The sequence below is a fragment of the Phoca vitulina genome, unplaced genomic scaffold (genome assembly GCF_004348235.1).
Source record: "Phoca vitulina isolate PV1807 unplaced genomic scaffold, GSC_HSeal_1.0 scaffold4, whole genome shotgun sequence".
Classification (NCBI taxonomy): domain Eukaryota; kingdom Metazoa; phylum Chordata; class Mammalia; order Carnivora; family Phocidae; genus Phoca; species Phoca vitulina.
In genome coordinates this window covers 69,666,422-69,687,475 of record NW_022589707.1, presented here as the reverse complement: position 1 = coordinate 69,687,475, position 21,054 = coordinate 69,666,422, and the positions used below count along the sequence as shown (strand labels likewise).

The 21,054-nt window shown below is 36.1% G+C and overlaps 1 pseudogene; it reads right to left on the bottom strand.

Moving 5' to 3' along the window:
• Positions 1 to 1,736: 1,736 nt before the first annotated feature.
• LOC116630916 overlaps positions 1,737 to 21,054 on the bottom strand; it is a 48,386-nt pseudogene continuing 29,068 nt past the window's right edge.

Below are 21,054 nucleotides of genomic sequence, written 5' to 3'. Positions count from 1 at the left end.
GTAAGAATCGTGCTGCAGGGCTTTATGTGTCTATGCACATACCAGAGTTCGTTTCTCGCTTTGCATCATTCCCGTCCACTAAATGTAGACACTTTGCAGTATTAAGAAGGCAAGAAGCCTCAGAATTTCAAAAAGGAGCCTTGTAAGGGATGAATCAGGTTGGGAAAACAGTGGAAAAAGAAAAAAAAAATACAAGCTAAGTGAGACTACTCATGTTATCAGTTGGGGAATTAGGAACAGGTATAAAAATGGTGTCAATAATCCAGGAGAACAGTCTTTAAAGAGACAGCATAGTTGGCATTTCACGTCACAAAAATGGAAAGATAAGGTAATTGTCTCTGAGTGCATTACATCATAAAATTGTGAGCTATGGCACCTCCAACTGGATGATTACTTCTTGAAGGACACAGCTGTTTGGTCCCACTTAGGCTGAAGTTGTAAAGAGGTTGGAAACTTAAGTGCTTTTTTTTTTTTATTTTCTTCCCCTTTCAGTCTAAAAATGGTTCAGGTTGCACATTTGACTTGGCAGATAAGATAAATGATGTTGATTTTAGATTTACTTTTTGGGAAACAAAAAGAATCCATGCATTCACAAAAAGACTACACCGATTCTTCTGGAATATTTAAAGTTATGAAAAGATTTTTAAGGTGGAAAGATCTTAGAGTTTTAGAAACTCCTATTCGGCAGAGCCAGAGCAGTAACTCCTTCTTGTTATCAACCATTTTTTGGAGCAAATTGAAGTTTACTTTCATGTATTTTCAAGCTTCACTGAAAGATATTGTGGGGTTTGGCTAAGGATACAGACAGGAGTTTGCCAATCAGATATTCTTCTTAATGGAGATACTCAGGCTTGCTTGCTTGCTTGCTTTCTAGTAACTTAACCATAACATATGTACGGAAATGCACAGGCCAAACAACAGAATATTGCCAACACCCACAAGTACCTCTTGTGCCTCCTTCCAATCACTAATACCACCTCGTCCCTCAATATTAACTAAATTTCCAGCACTATAGATGAGTTTCATCTGTTGTGGATTTTATATAAATGTAATTATCATAAGTAATTTTGTATTTGACTCCTGTTGTGCTACGGTTTGTGGGTGATGTCTATCTATGCTGTTATATTAACGGTAGTTTGTTTTCTTCTTGGATACTGTGCCATTTTATGAATATGCCACAGTTCTTTTGTCCAACTCTACTGTTGATAGATGCTGGGTTATTTTCAGTCAAATTTAGCACAAAAAATGCTGCTATGGATTTCCTTAGGTACAACTTAGGGTAATGAAATGTATTTCTCTTGAATCGATAAAAGGAATGGATATTTTGGTCATGATGATTCTGTATATTCAGCCTTAGTAGATCCTGCCAAACAGTCTTCCAGCATGGATGTAAAATTTACACTCCTACTAGCAGTGTGGGAGAGTTCCAGTTTCCCCATATGCTGTCAGCACTTGGTATCTTCTTTGTTTTAGCCATTTTGATGCTGTGCAGTGAAAGGTGCTTCTTTATTTTTATTGTAAATTTTTAAATTTTTTTCTGGGAGGGAGACCACTGAACAGATGCCCAGAGTGGGCAGGCCAGGAGGGCTGGGGCTAGTTCCTGAAAATGTCACCCTTAGCAGACATGGGCCATGTCGCCAAGGAAGAATGTATGAAGTGGCTCCAGAGCTGGGCACTTGTGCAGCAGGGGTGTGTAGTACGGGAAGGAGATGAAATCCATGCAGTTAAGCAGGTAGCTAAGTGAGGCATGCTGAGGTCAGAGGTGCAGAGGCACCACAAGAAGTAGGTGGGGTTATGGAAGACACTCCCACCTGAACGTTAAGCAAAACCTTAGTGATGCCTCTCAGCTCCTCCTGCTCCTTCATCCAAACACCTTGCACCTGCCATGACTCTGTGTCCTCAAGGTCTGTCTGTGCTCTAGCAGTCCAGTGAGCACTGCTGCTGAGTCCATGAATATAGGCTCTGTTCTGCATCGATGATGTGGATCTCCCACTCCAGGCTGGAGATGACAATGGCCTGGGCACAAGCTGTTCAACAGCAGCCGATCGGCCAGCTCCCTGTAGAGGTGGTCTCTGAAGGAGAACACACAGGGGTTGCCATAAACCAGGTATAGGGAGCCCAACAGTTCCCACCCCCCAATAGATCTTGGCCTTTTTTTCACTGGTGGGAGAATTTCTCATTGAATTTTCTGAAAGCTTATACCTGTCAGTGAAAAATTTGTGCTTGTTCACCTGGGCAATGACCTCCTTGAAGAGTTGACACCATTTGAGACCTACCATGTGTCACATCACCTTGTCCATGAAGCTGAAGGGACTGTTGGTAAGGAAGGCCACCTGTTTCCCATGGGCCACCAGGCTGCTCAAGATGGCAAAGATTTCCTCCTCTCTCAGGAGGAACTTCTCCATGTCTCGCTGGATCCACTGGTATATGAGACCCTTTATGGCACATCTCAACCAACATGTATCACATCCTGTAGAGGCTCACTTGGACCAACTCCATGTTATGGGCCAGGTAGTGGTCCACCAGGCAGGAGAGCAATGCCATCTCTGGCAACAGGAAGATGTCAGTGAACTACTGGATGGAGGGACTTTTGCTCTAGAAGCCACCGATCTGCTGCAGTGGAGTATGCTCGGTGCTCCCATATAGATCAGTCACTTCCTGGTCCTGCACAATTAGAGGCCCCTGTAGGTAGTCCCCAGTTGCACATAATGGAAGGCCTCTGTCTTTATCTGGAGGCCCCTATGAATGTCTTGGAGTACACAGATAGCAAAGTTGGAGTAGTAGTCATCCCTTTGAATCCCCCCTGGGTATTTGTGCTCAGGCAGGATGTCATGGTGTGGCACTGAACATCCCCCATTGTAGTGCATCTGTGTACTATGTCAGCATGGAGTCAGAGTCGAAGCTGTAGATCTCAGCATCACTCAGGCTCATCTTGTTATTGGTGTAGATGTCTGCTGGTTTCAGGAGACTGAAGACCTGGGGGGTTAGGAGTGGGAGGGGGGTGCAAAAGGTTATGCATCAGTCTCTGCATGTCCTGGTAAAGAACCTACAAGTGTGTGTCAAGCTTGATGCTGCTGGCAGGCACAGAGCGTGGCCTGCCCAGACAGAGGTCTCTGGACTGAGGAGGCTGCAGCCATGGCTGAAGGCAAGGAGAAGGCAGCTGGAGGCCCTCTATGGCCTCTACACAGCAGATAGTGTTAGCAATTGCCAAAACCCCACACCCAGCGTGCCTGCTGAGAGCCAAATGGGCTGCCCCTTGGCTGGGTGGGTAGGCCAGTCCACCTCTCTAGCTGCGAGTGTAACTCTGCATTTAAAGTAAGTGATGCGGGTAAACATCCTTCCTTACATTTATTAACCATTTGATTATGATCTTTATTGAAGTGATTTTTCAAGGTGATTTTCTCTTGACCCTTTCTTTTTTTTTTTAGATTTATAGAAGTTTATATGAGTTTTCTTTGGTAATATGTACTGCAAATATTTTTCTCCACTTCATGTCTTGCTTTTTTATTTTCTTATTGCTGTATTTTAGTGAAAAGAAATAGTTAATTTTTAATGTAACTCTCATTTATTTTCCTTATGGGTAATCTTTCTGTCCTATTTAGGAAACCATTACTTATTCCTGAAGTCATAAATTTACTCTTCTATCTTCTCCTCAATTAGCTGTATGTTTTTCAATAAGTGATTTTTTCAAGAGAAGAAACAACTTGATAATAATAAAAGGATTATCACTAAAATCTGATATAATATGCAATTAATCTCCTTCATAAATTTAAAAATTCACTTGATAATCTTTAGTAATGAAGAAATGTTGACAGGAAGTTGCAAATATAGGGGATAATCACTGGGGATAAAATAAATTATTTAATGAAGTATGCTTCTACATTGAGAGTACATTAGGGGAAAATAAGTTGTATACCTTACTGTATTTCTGATTAATCAAAGATTTAAAGATCATCATAAAATACTAGGAGGATTTTATGGTAGACTTTACAATGAAGTATGGATCACTACATCAAAAACTAATGATGTATTGTATGGTGACTAACATAACAATAAAATAAAATTTAGAAAATAGACTTTATATAATTTTTAAATATGTGAATAAATCTTACAAATCTGTAATACTTTTCATTCTCACAATGTTTAAAGAAAATCAGGAAATGTATTTGCAAAAAATGATGTACAGAAAAGACTCCTACATTATAAAAGCTCACTAATCAATTTGAAAAACAAAGATCTCCATTTCAACTAAATAGAATGGGGCATATATGTTCAAGGATTACAATATGTACTTCACAGGAAGAAAAAAACAAACAGCCAAAACTACATGAACATCTGGACCACTTGACATACAATGAAAGACCTTCATACTGATTCAAGGAAATACTCTGTGTGTGTGTGTGTGTGCGCGCACGCGCGTGCACGTGCATGCACAGGTGTGCAGGCCCCTGCATGTGTGTGAATGCTGAAACTACTAAGAAATGGTTTTCTTTCTATGGACAGAAATTTAAACATACTTAGAGTGCCCTTTGTCAATAACTATCAAAATTGAAAACTCACATACCTTTTAACCCAACAATTCCATCTTCAGTAGTTTATTCTATGATTATACTTCCATGGGAAGTTATAAAAAACAATTTTGAAGGCAGCATTCTTTGCAGTAGAAACATATGTACTTAATGGCATAATACATTCATATATTTATTTTTATACCGGGAAATAGACCCAAGACAGTTTAAGTCGTTACAGGAAAAAATTGCAGAACTATGTTCATTTGATTGACTTTGTATCAAAAATACAATTGTTCACAAAATATTTTTGGACACATATACAAGAAACCAGTAACGAGGATATTTTTGGAGACTGGTGGTGTTTGGAATCTCTTATTTTTCATTTTAAAATCTTTTATGTGTTTTGGTATTTTTATATAAGCATATATTTTTATAATGAAAAAGAAAATGATTCTTTGAATTTTAAAAATTGAATCCTTCTACACTAAATGTGCTTAGTTACTATGCTGTTTTTGTAACTGAGTTGTATAAAAATTACAGTGTTTTCTTTTAAAAAATGTGGAATTGCCAAAGCTAAGCACACGATATCTGATGCCATAGAGCTGGCAAAAAAAGAAAATAGTGAATTAAGAACTAGAAAACAAACAATACTATTTCTGAATCTATTTGGTTTCAATTCCATGCTTTATCATTTACAACTGCCATGTCAATGATGTCACTGATGTTCTCTATTCATTTTCTTTTTCTATTCAATTTTATTAAGACCATTTTCCTGTATATTGTATTTATCTATAGGATTAAATGGAAGTATAATAAAGCATTTATTTTATTTTTATAACCATTCTTATCTGATCTCAACTATCTGTAGGCAATTGTACCAAGAAATAACAGGGCTAAATTCATACCCTGAGTTACATATTCATGAGTTTTTTGATTCTATTCTCTATCTTCAGTAAGACCTGAAATTGTCTTCAAAATTATTCTCACTTAGAGGTGTTTTCTTGGACAAGTTTTCCCAAATTTTCTGGCCTTGGAGGCATTTACTGGTCAGCAAGATTTCCCCTGATCCCAAAGCCCAGAATAGTGCCCGTCTGTCAAGACACCTCTAGTTTGCTGTTACACTACCATAAGACCAACTACTTAATGGTAATCCCTGGGTGCTTCCAGCCAGTCTTGATAGCATTGCTGTCACAGGACAGGGTCTGTTTTGGTTTTTTTTGATTGTTGTTGTTACTTCGATTTTTAGATTACACATATGCGTGAAATCGTAAGGCATTTGTCTTTCTCTGACTTACTTCACTTAGCATAATGCCCTCATCCATATTGTTGTAAATGATAGGATTTCCTACATTTTCTTTATGGCTAAATAATACCCCAGTGTGTGTGTGTGTCTGTGTGTGTGTGTGTGTGTGTCACATTTTCTTAATCCATTCAACCATTCAATGGACACAGGTTGTTTTCCTGTCTTGGCTATTGTAAATAATTCTGTGATGAACATGGAGATGCAGAAATCATTTCACCTTAGTGTTTTTATTTCCTTTGGATAAATATCCAGAAGTAGAATTGTTGGATCATATGGCAGTTCAATTTTGAGGTTTTTGAAGAACCTCATTTCTGTTTTCCCTTGTGGCTGCACCAATTTACATTCCCACCAACAGTGCAAAAAGATTCCTTTTTCTCCACATCCTCACCAACAGTTGATCTTTCTTGTCTTTTTGATAATAGCCATTCTAACACGTGTGAGGTGATACCTCATTGTGGTTTTGATTTTTTTTTTTTTCCCCTGATGATTAGTGATGTTGAGCATCTCTTCATGTACCGTTTGACCATCTGTATGTCTTCTTTGGGAAAAATGTCTATTCAGATGTTCTTTTTTATTAGATTGGTTTTTATTCTGTGAGTTCTTTATGTATTTGGATATTCTTTACTGGGTATATAATCTGCAAATATTTTCTCCCATACGGTAAGTTGACCTTTTACTTTGTTGACGGTTTTCTTTGCTGTGCAGAAGGTTTTTAGTTTGATGCCCCACTTTTTAAATTTTTGATTTTGGTATCTTTGCTTTTTGCTGTCAAATCCAAAAAAATCATCTTCAGTAGTCCCAAGATTACTTTGGCTACTTGGGGGGTGAGGAGTCTTCTTTGGTTCATTACAAATTTTAGTATTCCTTGTTCTATTTCTATGAAAAAATACCATTGGAATTATGACAGGGATTGCATTGAATCTATAAATTGTTTTATTTTTTTATTTTTTTATTTTTTTATTTTTTAAGATTTTATTTATTTATTTGACAGAGAGAGACACAGTGAGAGAGGGAACACAAGCAGAGGGAGTGGGAGAGGGAGAAGCAGGCTTCCTGTGGAGCAGAGAGCCCGATGCGGGCCTCGATCCCAGGACCCCGGGATCTTGACCTGAGCCAAAGGCAGACGCTTAACGACTGAGCCACTCAGGCGCCCTATAAATTGTTTTAGGTAGTATGATCATTTTAACAATAATAATTCTAATCCATGAGCTCAGAATATCTTTCCATTTATTTGTGTCATCTTCAGTTTCTTCAATCAGTGTCTTACAGTTTTCTGTATATGGGCCTTTTACCTCCTTAGCTAATTGAATCCTAGGTACTTGATTCTTTCTCTTGTAATTGTAAATGAGATTTTTTTCCCTCAATTTTGCTTTCTTATAGTTCATCATTGGTCTATAAAAACGCAACTGAGGGCGCCTGGGTGGCTCAGTTGGTTAAGCGACTGCCTTCGGCTCAGGTCATGATCCTGGAGTCTCGGGATCGAGTCCCACATCAGGCTCCCTGCTCAACAGGGAGTCTGCTTCTCCCTCTGACCCTCCTCCCTCTCATGCTCTCTGTCTCTCATTGTCTCTCTCACAAATAAATAAAATCTTAAAAAAAAAAAAATTTTTAAAAATGCAACTGATTTTTATATATTGATTTTTGTGTCCTGCAACTTCATTAAATTCATTTATTCTAACAGTTTTTTGGTGGAATCTTTATAGAGTTTTCTCCATATAATATCATGTCACCTACAAATAGAGAAAGTTTTACTTCTTCCCTTCTGATTTGGATTCATTTATTTCTTTTTCTGGCCTAATTGCTCTGGCTAAGACTTCCACTACTATGTTAAATAGAAGTGGTGAGAGTGGACATCCTTGTCTTACTTTTTTTTTTTTTTTTTAAAGATTTTATTTATTTATTTGACAGAGAGACAGCACAAGCAGAGAGAGTGGCAGGCAGAGGCAGAGGGAGAAGCAGGCTCCCCGCAGAGGAAGGGAATGCCTGATGTGGGACTTGATCCCAGGACCCCGGGATCATGACCTGAGCTGAAGGCAGTCCCTCAACCAACTGAGCCACCCGGGCACCCCCTTGTCTTGTTTCTAATCTTAGAAGAAAACCTTGAAGGTTTTCACCATAGAGTATGACATTAGGTGTAAGACCAATATGCTCTTTATTATGTTAAGTAGTTCCCTCTATACCTACTTTTTGAGCGTTTTTATCATAAATGGACGTCGAATTTTGTTAAAGATTTTACTGCTTCTATTGAGATGGTCATATGATTTTTTTTATTTCATTGTTGTTCATTTTGTTTCATTTTGTTGGTTTTGATCCTTCATTTTGTTAGTGTGATGTATCATATGGATTGATTTGGAAATGTTGAACCTTCCTTGCATGCCTGGAATAAATCCCACTTGATCTTTTAGTGTATTGTTGAAATGGATTTACTCATATTATGTTGAAGATTTTGCATCTATTGTCATTGGGAACATTGGCCCATAATTTTGTTTTCTTGTGGCATCCTTGTCTGGTTTTCATCTCAGGGTAAAGCTGACCTTGTAAAATAAGTTAAAAAGTGTTTCCTCCTCTTCTGTTTTTCAGTAGAGTTTGAGAAGGAGTGGTATTAATTCTTCTTAAAATGTTTGGTACATTTGACCAGTGAAGCCATCTGGTTCTGGACTTTTGTGTGTTGGGAGGAAAAATAGTAAAAGTTTTTTTTTTGTCTTTTTTGTTTTGTTTTTTAGTTAATTTTCTTCAGAGCACTGAGACACAATTCACTAAAGATTATCTGGAAAAATATATTTTGTCTTCATGATTTTATCAGTCTTTCTTTTAATACTTTCATTTTCAATAGTTTTTCTGTTTTCTTGAATTATGATATATCCCAGTAGGCTTTGTAGACTGTCCACAAATAAGCTCCTGGAAGAGACCTATACACACATCTAGACATACAGAATCTTAGTAGTAAAGAGATTATGATAAGAGAGAGAGTCACACATCTTCACTGTCCTCAACTTATATACATACATAACAGTGTAATATATTTACATTTATACATAAAATATTGTTCTGACTTTCCAATGAGTAAAAGAGAAAAATAAACTATTCATGGCTATATGAAAATGCCTCCCCAAAATTCCTAACAGGTTTTGTAACACCCTAGATTCTCACTTTTCTCATAATAATAGCTGCCCTGTCTATGTCTCACAAAGTTCTTTCAAAGTTCAAAGGAAATAGCAAACATAAATGTCATTGTTTACCATAGGGGGAAAACATAAAATACAGAAAAATCATAGCACTGAAATTATGTTCCCACAGTTCATTCTGACAGCCCAAACCAAGATATGCAAATCATTGTTCACTTAGATTGGCTTTACACCTCTATTTAAAACCTATTACATCATGACAAAAGGCTGGAGCCTGAGCATTAAGTTTTTAATCAAGAAAGTAGGGATCAAGAGCAAAAACGTATTCTATGCCAGTTTTTCCATTGAATAGGTGACACTAATTCAATCATGTATTTGGTAAGATCACTTTTGAGCATATGTTAAGGCATTATTTTGCATTCTTGGTAATTAACTCCTCTGAACCACAGATTGTTTCTCAGTATAGTGAAAGAAAAGAGTTAGTCTGATCCAGAAGTGTGCTGTCAACTAAGTTCTAAACTCTTTGATAAGAAATAGGCAATTGGGAGAACATACACTTAAACAGAGCCAAGTCTATAGGGAACACTTATATTTAGAAGGCACTGGGAAAATAAGCATACAATATTAATGGCATTCCAAAGATAATATCTTTTACTGAGAACTATATTTTAGAAGTTTACATGATTTCTTACAAAATATGGAAATTCATGCATCCCACATCTCCAATTCCTGACTTTAATAATATAATAGGAGATAATAATAGAATATCTAACTGCCTAAATTTCCTTGGAGAATATAAAAAGAATCTTTGTTTTTCATAGATAATCAATCTGTAAACCACTTACCATACCACTAGGCTAAAGCACACAGACTATTCCATTTGGCAGCTATTTTATTGTATCTTCTTTGATTTTTTTTTTTTTTTAAGCAGTTTGTAGAGATTGGGTGTAAATTATGACAAACTTTGTATGGATCTATTCTTGCAGGGTTGTGTCATCATTTTGGTTAAATTCTTTGTTATGCCTCCCTCTAAAGTAGTGGTTATCTTTGAGGACTTAAAATTGTACTCTGGCTTCACAAGATATATGTCCTTCTAAACTATCATGTAAATGACTAAAGAAATCCTATTCTGAGATACAGTAGGGTTATTATGCACCACATGGACTATTTCAAGGAATGGCTGATATCATTCTTGAAATAGGTTGTTCACAGAGGAAATATGCAGGTTTTATATTAGTGCTTTCTGTTACTGTTTCACCCTGGGACTTAACAAGATCCATGTGTTTCGTGAGATCTCTAAGAAGAAACACGCTCACACTAGTGTACGCCTATAGGGAATGGAACCTTGTCCAAGATTAATTTATTAAGACAGGAGCACCCACTTGCCACCAATTTAAAGAATCAGGGTGAGTGAAAAGAATAGCTGAATGGGAAATTCATGGTATTTGTCACAGCTAAACAGCATTGACCTATGGTAAGAATACCTTCCATTTGCAGGGAATCTATTATTTTCAAAATATTTTGTAAATGCTATTTCATTTAATTCCCAACACAAATTTTTGTAGGTAATTAGAGAATGTCCAACAATAATAATCATAAAACAAAAACAACTAGTGGTAGTTGGGGTTTTTTTTGTTTGTTAGTTTGTTTGTTTTTTGGTGTTTTTTTTTTTTTTTGCACCAGTCTCTATTCTATGTGCTTTATAAATAATAATTTATCTATTCTTCACTAATACTCTGTGAGTTAAGTCCTATTTATAGGTCTATTTCACAGCTCAAGAGAATGCAGCAAAGAAAGATCAAATAATTTGTCCAGGGAAACAAAGTCAGGAAATGGTCAAGCCAGGCACTCTGCTGATGTCAGATCAATGACAGTCCAACTAGGCTAGAGTTCTTTCGTTCTTTTGACAAAACAAATTTGTTTCATTGAATAAATCTTTTTAAGATTAAAAAGAAAGACGTTTAAGAGACCTTGAGCTGCTAATGAGAGTGAGAATAAACAAACACTATCTTGGCTTAGTTGTGTTTTTTTCATCCCTAGTGATGATCACTTTAATCACATTTATTTGACTGCCCATGAATGTTTGGATAGTCATCCAAAACACTTGACAGAGATTCAAGACTGTACTGTGCTATAGTGTAGAATATTAGAAAGGAGCTGAATAGATGGGGACTACATTTTCCATCATATCCATCTCCAGGCATAGTACTGGTTCTCAAAAATAAAATGTGTTTTGGAAGAAGTTGGGCTTTTTCTCCACCACTTCTTCTCTCCTCTGCCTACTTGAAAGTGATAACCAGGACATTCTTGAAAACCTTTTGAGATTAGAGGGGAAGTGTCAGCCAACCTGGAGTATCCATTTTGATTTTCATCGGTGGTCTGTCATGTCTTAGGATTATTACTTTGGGTAGTATTTATTTAACAGGTTATTTAACCTAACTTATACAATGCCTATTGATTTGGTTATAATTTTAAAAACCAAAAAATAAACTCACAAACCTAAGTTGGAAAAATTATATATTGTTACAATTATATATTATTATAAAAATTATATATATTTTATGTGTGTGGCAGTGTGGTGGAAGTGGGTTTGTATTTTCTTAACTTTCTAGGACTTTGGGGCTTTTCCTCATTTTCCCACCATCTCAACCATGCAATTAGAGAGACCTTATAGAGCAAACAAAATCAGTAGATCTTTAAAGTGACTTCTAAAAAAGAAAATGAGAATGATAATTTCAAATTAGTATGTAAAAAGGAAAAAATCAGGTAGCAAAACAAGTATAAAACAAGCAGAAAAAAACCAATTATCCAATAAAAAATTAGACAATAGAAAAAATACTAGAAAAAATTTAGATAATCTCAGGAAGTTTGAATCTCTAGAAAGAAGTTTCATATTTAGCACTATAGCTGTCTGGATATCCAGAGAAAGATTCCCAATAAGGAATACATTAAATGTTTGAGGAAATGTTAACCATGGAGTATTCTTGACAAATGGTAGTAGTGACAATGCTTTAATCTTTTTCAATTCTCATATTTGAAAAAAAAAAAACAGTAAAATTATCTAGCAAAAACAAAAACTCATGGAAAGTATTTACAACATAACTAGGTGGCAAGTTATCCCCGTGAATCCCAAAATACAAGTAGGTTGAATTAAAAAAGAAAAAAAGCAACCAAAAAAACCCACCAAACCTGCATGGCATCCACATATGTGAGGCTGAAAGCAAAGGGAATCTACAAGGCATCTGACACACCCAAGAGCAGTAGAAATCTGTGGGCCAACCTGACACACCCAAGAGCAGTAGAAATTGCTGTGAGTCAACCTGAGAACATTAGCTGCCATGGGGAGGAGGTCTGCCGGGTGAAATTGTGGATGAGTACATGGGATCCACCATAAACACTAAAGTCTTTAAGAGCTCTGCAAGCTGACTACCCTGAAGAGAAACTGCTGAGAGTGTAATAAAAATTAAGCAAGATAAGAACAGAGAGGAAAGAAGAAAATGTCCAGATAAAAGTAGGTAAAGTTTAAGAGACCCAGGAAATCTCAGAAAACATGCTAGTATTTTTTTTTCTCACTCAAAAAAATAACAAAATGGAGCACTAAATTCAAAAAGTTTCAGAACCATGTCTCCTTTTAAAAGTTCAGAAAACTATTTTGCATAAAAATAAGCAACAGATAATTATCAAGGTCAAATTCCATACATATGTATTATAAGAACAAAAGATAATATGGTAGAGAATAACATCTCTATGGAAAATAAAAATTTTAGGATAAGTTATAAGCCAATTGAAAACGGTAGTAGACAAAAAATAATATAAATGAGAATTAGAATAAACATAATCAAAGTGATATTACTCAGGAAAGAATTAAAAGAAAAAATTAATGACAACATAATTTAAAAAACAAGTAAAGTAGAAAATGCTTTTTTTTAAATTTGAACTTTAAAATTTGACTATTTTAAAAAACAAAAAGATAAGGTTTCAATGAAAAGTGATGGTTACTGAAGCCAGGCAAAGAAGATCAAAATACACATGATATGACTTTCTAAAGAAGAAACCCAAAGCATGGAAAAATAACACACACAAAAACAAACTATAACTTAAGAAAATTTTCCTGAAGTTAAAATAGTGTAAATTCATACTAAAGAAGATCCAGAGTGACTAACCCCAAGACATATTTTATTAAAATCATTACACTTGAAAAGATTTTTAAAAGCAAAAGCTCAATTGGGCATCAAGACAAAAACTTAAATTATCATTAGATTTTCAACAGTAAGGTTTTTTTTTTTTTGTACAAAAATAATGGAGTAATATATTAATACATTCAAGAAAATAAAAAAAATTTGAGTCAACATAAAATCCACCAAAACTGACTTTCTAGTATAAAGGCATGAACAAATTTGTATCAACATGGAAGAACTCGGGGATTATTTTTTTCTGTAGCCTTCCCAAGAAATCTAGAGAACAGTCTTCAGATAACCAAATGGCTCTAAAGGCATTGACACAGGGAGATTGGTGAAAGTTAAGCATGTAGTTACTCACAGAATTAAAATTGAGCAAGGCTTAAACATGACGGAGAATGGCAAACAATGATTGCATGACCAGACATTGTAGATATAATACAACTATTGAAACTGTGAGAAATTGGGACAACACATGCAAAAAGTTAAACTGTTCTCAGTGATTACTTATGTGATGGGAGAATTAATGTCATTTTCCTGGGAATGTTGTGTGTATAATGTGGGATAAATTTAAAATAATGCTAATGGAATATACAAACTCTATTATCTTGTGTGCCCTGGAGAACTTGGATTCTGGTTACAAAAGAAGGGAGATAGGAATGTAATGTAGAAGACCTATAAAAAGTCTGGTAGTCCTAAATTTGAATGGAAGTGGTATCAATAAGACTTCATGAAGCCTTAGATCTCTTTAAAGTGTCTGTCTAGGGCACCCGGATGGCTCATTTTGTTAAGCATCTGCCTTCGGCTCAGGTCATGATCGGGAGTCCTGGCATGGAGCCCTACATCAGGTCCCTACTCAGTGGGGAGCCTGATTCTCCCTCTCCCTTTGCCTGCCACTCCCCCCTGCTTGTTCTCTAAGTCAAATAAAAAAATAAAAATCTTAAAAAAAAAAAAGCATCTATCATCAACTTAGCTTCTTTACTTAGTTCACAGTAAAGGCCTAAGAAGAAGGGCCAACTGAGTATTAATGAGTATTAACAGTTTTTATTTCCCAGATTGGGGTCTTCATTATTTTTCCTACTATGTGAAATGAGTATCTCTTAGAGAAATGGCTGACTCTAATTCTGGAGCAGAAAATGTCCAAGTTAAGCATGGAACATGGCGTCACACAGGGTAGTAACAAAGATAATCAGAGATTTTTAGGGTCACATCAAAAGGACCAGGAACTAATTTGAAGTGAATGTTCATGCTAAAAGTAGAAAAATTTGAGTTTTGAAAGTGATAATAATTACAACTGGTAGAAATGAATCATATATGTTGGTGTACTTTTTTTTTATGGTGTATGTACTCTTAAGTAAATGACATTCAGTTTTTCAAATATTCTTGAAATTTTGTTCATCATTCTAGAGCAATAATGTCATGGAATTTGAATCATAACTTTTTGTTGAAATTTATAATACTAAAGGAAAGATAGATATTTTAAGCCTGAAAATGAAATTGAGAAATACTGTGGGAAGAGATACTAAAATAACTACATGATTGCTGCAAGACTCTCCCAAATGACTACATTTTGGGTGGTAGGTAGCTTTCATCAAGTTTCTTTTAATGCCATCTTTTTGGTGATGTTCCTGATACTCTGCAAAAAGAGTTGATCTTTTCTAACATCTTAGAACACTGTGTTTCTCCTCTGACTTCATATTAAATTCATGTATGTACGTAATTTATATGTATTCCTAGGAAATCAGTTGAGAAAATATCCATGACTTCTTAGGTCCATATCCTTGGTCTAGTATCCTGTAAATCACAAAGAAGAAGAAAAAAATTTACAAAAGACAAATAATCTCGATTTCAATTGTATCAGTAATTTAAATACTTTGAAATTTGATCAGCTTAATTTCATAGGTTTTTAAGGAATAATGTGGAAAGCCAGAGGTGACTAGTAGTGATATGCCCATTCTTTTGAACCAAGAACGAGAAGTGATTTATATAATTGTGTAAATTAAGTAAAACAATTATCAGAAGAACAAAGTGACACAAGCAAACTTACATCAAAAAAAAAAAAAAAGTTAATCCTGAATAATTTACTAAACATGGAAGGGTATTGTGAGGCAGGTGTAGAATTAAATCTGGAAAGTTGTACACAAAACAAAGGGGCACAAAATGTGCATGTTGTGACTAAGCAAGGAGTTCTAAAAATGTTTAAAGACCCTTGTGAATTGATGAAAGGGATGAGCTAAAACTATTTTTGGCACCAAGAAGCTTGGACCTTGTTTGCTTCTGCTCTGTGCTCTTTGGGAAGAAGCATTTGCCATTTCTCCTTGGATCTCACTCATGGTAGTTAAGCCATAGCATAAAGAGTGTGGGTAGGTAGAAAAGGGCAGGATTAGAGGGCTAACCCTTGGTTACACTAATATTCAGAAGTTGGGTGAACATACCCCTTCAGATCCCCACATTTGTATCTTTGGGGTAAATACCCAGTAGTGCAATTGCTGGGTCATATGGTAGCTCTATTTTCAACTTTTTGAGGAACCTCCATACTGTTTTCCAGAGTGACTGCACCAGCTTGTATTCCCACCAACAGTGTAGGAGGGTTCCCCTTTCTCCACATCCCCACCAACATCTGTTGTTTCCTGACTTGTTAATTTTAGCCATTCTGACTGGTGTGACGTGATATCTCATTGAGGTTTTGATTTGGATTTCCCTGATGCCGAGCAATGTTCAGCACTTTTTCATGTGTCTGTTGGCCATTTGGATGTCTTCTTCAGAAAAATGTCTGTTCATGTCTTCTGCCCATTTCTTGATTGGATCATTTGTTCTTTGGGTGTTGAGTTTGATAAGTTCTTTATAGATTTTGGATACCAGCCCTTTATCTGATACGTCATTTGCAAATATCTTCTCCCATTCTGTCGGTTGTCTTTTGGTTTTGTTGACTGTTCCTTCTGCTGTGCAAAAGCTTCTTATCTTGATGAAGTCCCAATAGTTCATTTTTGCCCTTGCTTCCCTTGCCTTTGGCGATGTTTCTAGGAAGAAGCTGCGGCTGAGGGCAAAGAGGTTGCTGCCTGTGTTCTCCTTTAGGATGTTGATGGACTCCTGTCTCACATTGAGGTCTTTCAACCATTTGGAGTCTATTTTTGTGTGTAAGGAAATGGTCCAGTTTCATTCTTCTGCATGTGGCTGTCCAATTTTCCCAACACCATTTGTTGAAGAGACTTTTTTCCATGGGACATTCTTTCCTGCTTTGTCAAAGATTAGTTGACCATATAGTTGAGGGTCCATTTCTGGGCTCTCTATTCTGCTCCATTGATCTATGTGTCTGTTTTTGTGCCAGTATCATACTGTCTTGATGATGACAGCTTTGTAATAGAGCTTGAAGTCCGGAATTGTGATGCCACCAGCTTTGCTTTTCTTTTTCAACATTCCTCTGGCTATTTGGGGTCTTTTCCGGTTCCATACAAATTTTAGGATTATTTGTTCATTTCTTTGAAAAAAGGGGATGGTATTTTGATAGGGATTGCATTAAGTGTGTAGATTGCTGTAGGTGGCATTGACATCTTCACAATATTTGTTCCTCCAATCCATGAGCATGGAATGTTTTTCCATTTCTTTGTGTCTTCCTCAATTTCTTTCATGAATATTTTATAGTTTTCTGAGTACAGATTCTTTGCCTCTTTGGTTAGATTTATTCCTAGGAATCTTATGATTTTGGGTGCAATTGTAAATGGGATCAACTCCTTAATTTCTTTTTTCTGTCTTGTTGTTTGTGTATAGGAATGCCACTGATTTCTGTGCATTGATTTTATATCCTGCCACTTTACTGAATACCTGTATGAGTTCTAGCAGTTTTGGGGTGGGGTCTTTTGGGTTTTCCACATAAAGTATCATATCATCTGCAAACAGTGAGAGTTTGACTTCTTCTTTGCCGATTTGGATGCCTTTGATTTCTTTTTGTTGTCTGATTGCTGTGGCTGGGACTTCTAATACTATGTTGAATAGCAGTGGTGATAGTGGACATCCCTGCCGCGTTCCTGACCTTAGGGGGAAAGCTTTCAGTTTTTCCCCATTGAGAATGATATTCGCTGTAGGTTTTTCATAGATGGCTTTTATGATATTGAGGTATGTACCCTCTATCCCTATACTCTGAAGAGTTTTGATCAAGAAAGGATGCTGTACTTTGTCAAATGCTTTTTCTGCATCTATTTAGAGGATCATATGGTTCTTGTTCTTTCTTTTATTAATGTATTGTAACACACTGATTAATTTGCAGATGTTGAACCAACCTTGCAGCCCAGGGATAAATTCCACTTGGTCGTGGTGAATAATCCTTTTAATGTACAGATCCTATTGGCTAGTATTTTGGTGAGAATTTTTGCATCCATGTTCATCGAGGATATTGGTCTGTAATTCTCCTTTTTGATGGGGTCTTTGTCTGGTTTGGGGATCAAGGTAATGGTGGCCTCATAAAATGAGTTTGGAAGTTTTCCTTCCATTCCTATTTTTTTGGAACAGTTTCAGAAGAATAGGTATTAATTCTTCTTGAAATGTTTGGTAGAATTTCCCCGGGAAGCCATCTGGCCCTGGGCTTTTGTTTATTGGGAGATTTTTGATGACTCCTTCAATTTCCTTAGTGGTTATGGGCCTGTTCAGGTTTTCTATTTCTTCCTGGTTCAGTTTTGGTAGTTTATACATCTCTAGAAATGCATCCATTTCTTCCAGATTATCTCATTTGCTGGCATATAGTTGCTCATAATATGTTCTTATAATTGTTTGTATTTCTTTGGTGTTGGTTGTGATCTCTCCTCCTTCATTCATGATTTTATTTATTTGGGTCATTTCTCTTTTCTTTTTGATAAGTCTGGCCAGGGGTTTATCAATCTTGTTAATTCTTTCAAAGAACCAGCTCCTAGTTTTGTTGATCTGTTGTACTGTTCTTTTGGTTTCTATTTCATTGATTTCTGTTCTGATCTTTATTATTTCTCTTCTCCTGCTGGGTTTAGGCTTTATTTGCTGTTCTTTCTCCAGCTCCTTTAGGTGTAGGGTTAGGTTGTGTATTTGAGACCTTTCTTGTTTTTATATTGCTGTATACTTTCCTCTTAGGACTGCCTTTGTTGCATCCCAAAGATTTTGAACACTTGTGTTTTCATTTTCATTTGTTTCCATGAATTTTTTTAAATTCCTCTTTAATTTCCTGGTTGATCCATTCATTCTTTAGTAGGATGCTCTTCAGCTTCCATGTATTTGAGTTCTTTCCAACTTTCCTCTTGTGATTGAATTCTAGTTCCAAAGCATTGTGGTCTGAAAATATGCAGGGAATGATCCCAGTCTTTTGGTACCAGTTGAGACCTGATTTGTGACCTAGGATGTGATCTATTCTGGAGAACGTTCCATGGGCACTAGAGAAGAACGTGTATTCTGTTGCTTTGGGATGGAATGTTCTGAATATGTCTGTGAAGTCCATTTGGTCCAGAGTGTCATTTAAAGTCTTTATTTCCTTGTTGATCTTTTGCTTAGATGATCTGTCCATTTCAGTGAGGGGGGTATTAAAGTCCCCCACTATTATTGTATTGTTGTCAATGTGTTTCTTTGCTTTTGGTATTAATTGGCTTATATAATTGGCTGCTCCCATGTTAGGGGCATAGATATTTACAATTGTTAGTTCTTCTTGTTGGATAGTCCCTTTAAGTAGGATATAGTGTCCTTCCTTGTCTCTTACTACAGTCTTTGGTTTAAAATCTAATTTGCCTGATATAAGGATTGCCACCCGAGCTTTCTTTTGGTGTCCATTAGCATGGTAAATTGTTTTCCACCCCCCTCACTTTCAATCTGGGGGTATCTTTGGGTATAAAATGAGTCTCTTGCAGACAGCATGTTGATGGGTCTTGTTTTTTTATCCAATCTGATACCCTGTGTCTTTTGATTGGGGTATTTAGCCCATTTACATTCAGGGTAACTATTGAAAGGTATGAATTTAGTGCCATTGTATTGCCTGTAAGGTGACTGTTACTGTATATTGTCTGTGTTCCTTTCTGGTCTATGTTACTTTTAGGCTCTCTCTTTGCTTAGAGGACCTCTTTCAATATTTCCTGTAGGGCTGGTTTCATGTTTGCAAATTCCTTTAGTTTTTGTTTGTCCTGGAAGCTTTTTCTCTCTCCTTCTATTTTCAATGACAGCCTAGCTGGATATAGTATTCTTGGCTGCATATTTTTCTCATTTAGTGCTCTGAATATATCATACCAGTCCTTTCTGGCCTGCCAGGTATCTGTGGATAGGTCTATTGCCAATCTAATGTTTCTACCATTGTAGGTTACAGATCTCTTCTCCCAAGCTGCTTTCAGGATTTTCTCTTTGTCTCTGAGACTTGTAAATATTACTATTAGATGTTGGGGTGTTGACCTATTTTTATTGATTTTGAGGGGGGTTCTCTGTGCCTTCTGGATTTTGATGCCTGTTTCCTTCCCCAAATTAGGGAAGTTCTCCACTATAATTTGCTCCAATATACCTTCTGCCCCCCTCTTTCTTTCTTCTTCTTCTGGGATCCCAATTATTCTAATATTGTTTCATCTTATGGTATCACTTATCTCCTGAATTCTGCCCTCGTGATCCAGTAGTTGTTTATCTCTCTTTTTCTCAGCTTCTTTATTTTCCATCATTTTGTCTTCTATATCACTAATTCGCTCTTCTGCCTCATTTATCCTAGCAGTTAGAGCCTCCATTTTTGATTGCACCTCATTAATAGCCTTTTTGATTTCAACTTGGTTAGATTTTAGTTCTTTTATTTCTCCAGAAAGGGTTTCTCTACTATCTTCCATGCTTTTTTCAAGCCCAGCTTGTATCTTTAAAATCGTCATTCTGAACTCTAGTTCCGACATCTTACTAATCTCTGTATTGATTAAGTCCCTGGCAGTCAGTACTGTCTCTTGTTCTTTTTTTTGAGGTGATTTTTCCGTCTTGTCATTTTGTCCAGAGGAGAATAGATGAATGAGAGAGCAAAATGCTAACAGGGTAACAATGACCCTGGAAAACTATACACTGAACAAATAAGAAGAGACCTGAAACCAGGGGAAAAGAAAGGGAAAGAAAGAAAAAAGAGGAAAAAAAAGAGAAAAAGATAAAAACAAACAAAAAAACCAGAATATGATCAAATATGATCAGGCTGGTTTATAGATCAGTGCCACACACTAGATTTTGGGTGTATTTTGGTCTGTTAGAAGAAAGTGCCTCCTAAAATTTTAAAGAAAGAAAAACTTATATTTTACAAAAATAAGGGTAAATACAATGAAGGGATGGAATATGACTGTAAAGATGAAAATTATAAAAGATTTTATAAAAGGAATTGATAAGACAAGAAGTTGGTTGAAAAAAGAAAGAAGAGGATTTAAAAAAAAAAAAGTGAGAGAATGTGATCAGGCAGGAGACTAGAACAAAGCCATACACTAGAGATTTAGGGTATATTTTGGTCTGTTAGAAGAGACTGTATCCCAAAATTTTAAAGAGAGAACTATATGTATATATATGTATATATATATAAAATCTAATTTGCCTGATATAAGGCAGAAGCAGATTCACTTCTCCACACATCCTACCTTCCAGAAAGTGGTCACTTTTCTGTTCAGAGAGTTGCTGCTATTCTTTTCTTCGATCTCCTGTTGAGTTCGTAGGTGTTCAGAATGGTTTGATCCCTATCCAGCTGAATTCCTGGGACCAGATGAAATCCAGGTCTCCTCCTCCTCCGCCATCTTGCTCCAGTTATCAGTGCTGTGCTCATATATATATATATAACCAAAAATAAGGTTAACTACTATGAAGGGATAGAATATGACTCTAAAAATGAAAAATAAAAAAGATTTTTAAAAATGGGAATGATGAGATGTTGGTTGAAAAAGGGAAAAAGAAAAATTCAAAAAAAAAAAAAAAGAAAAAAAATAACTTTGAAAGACTAA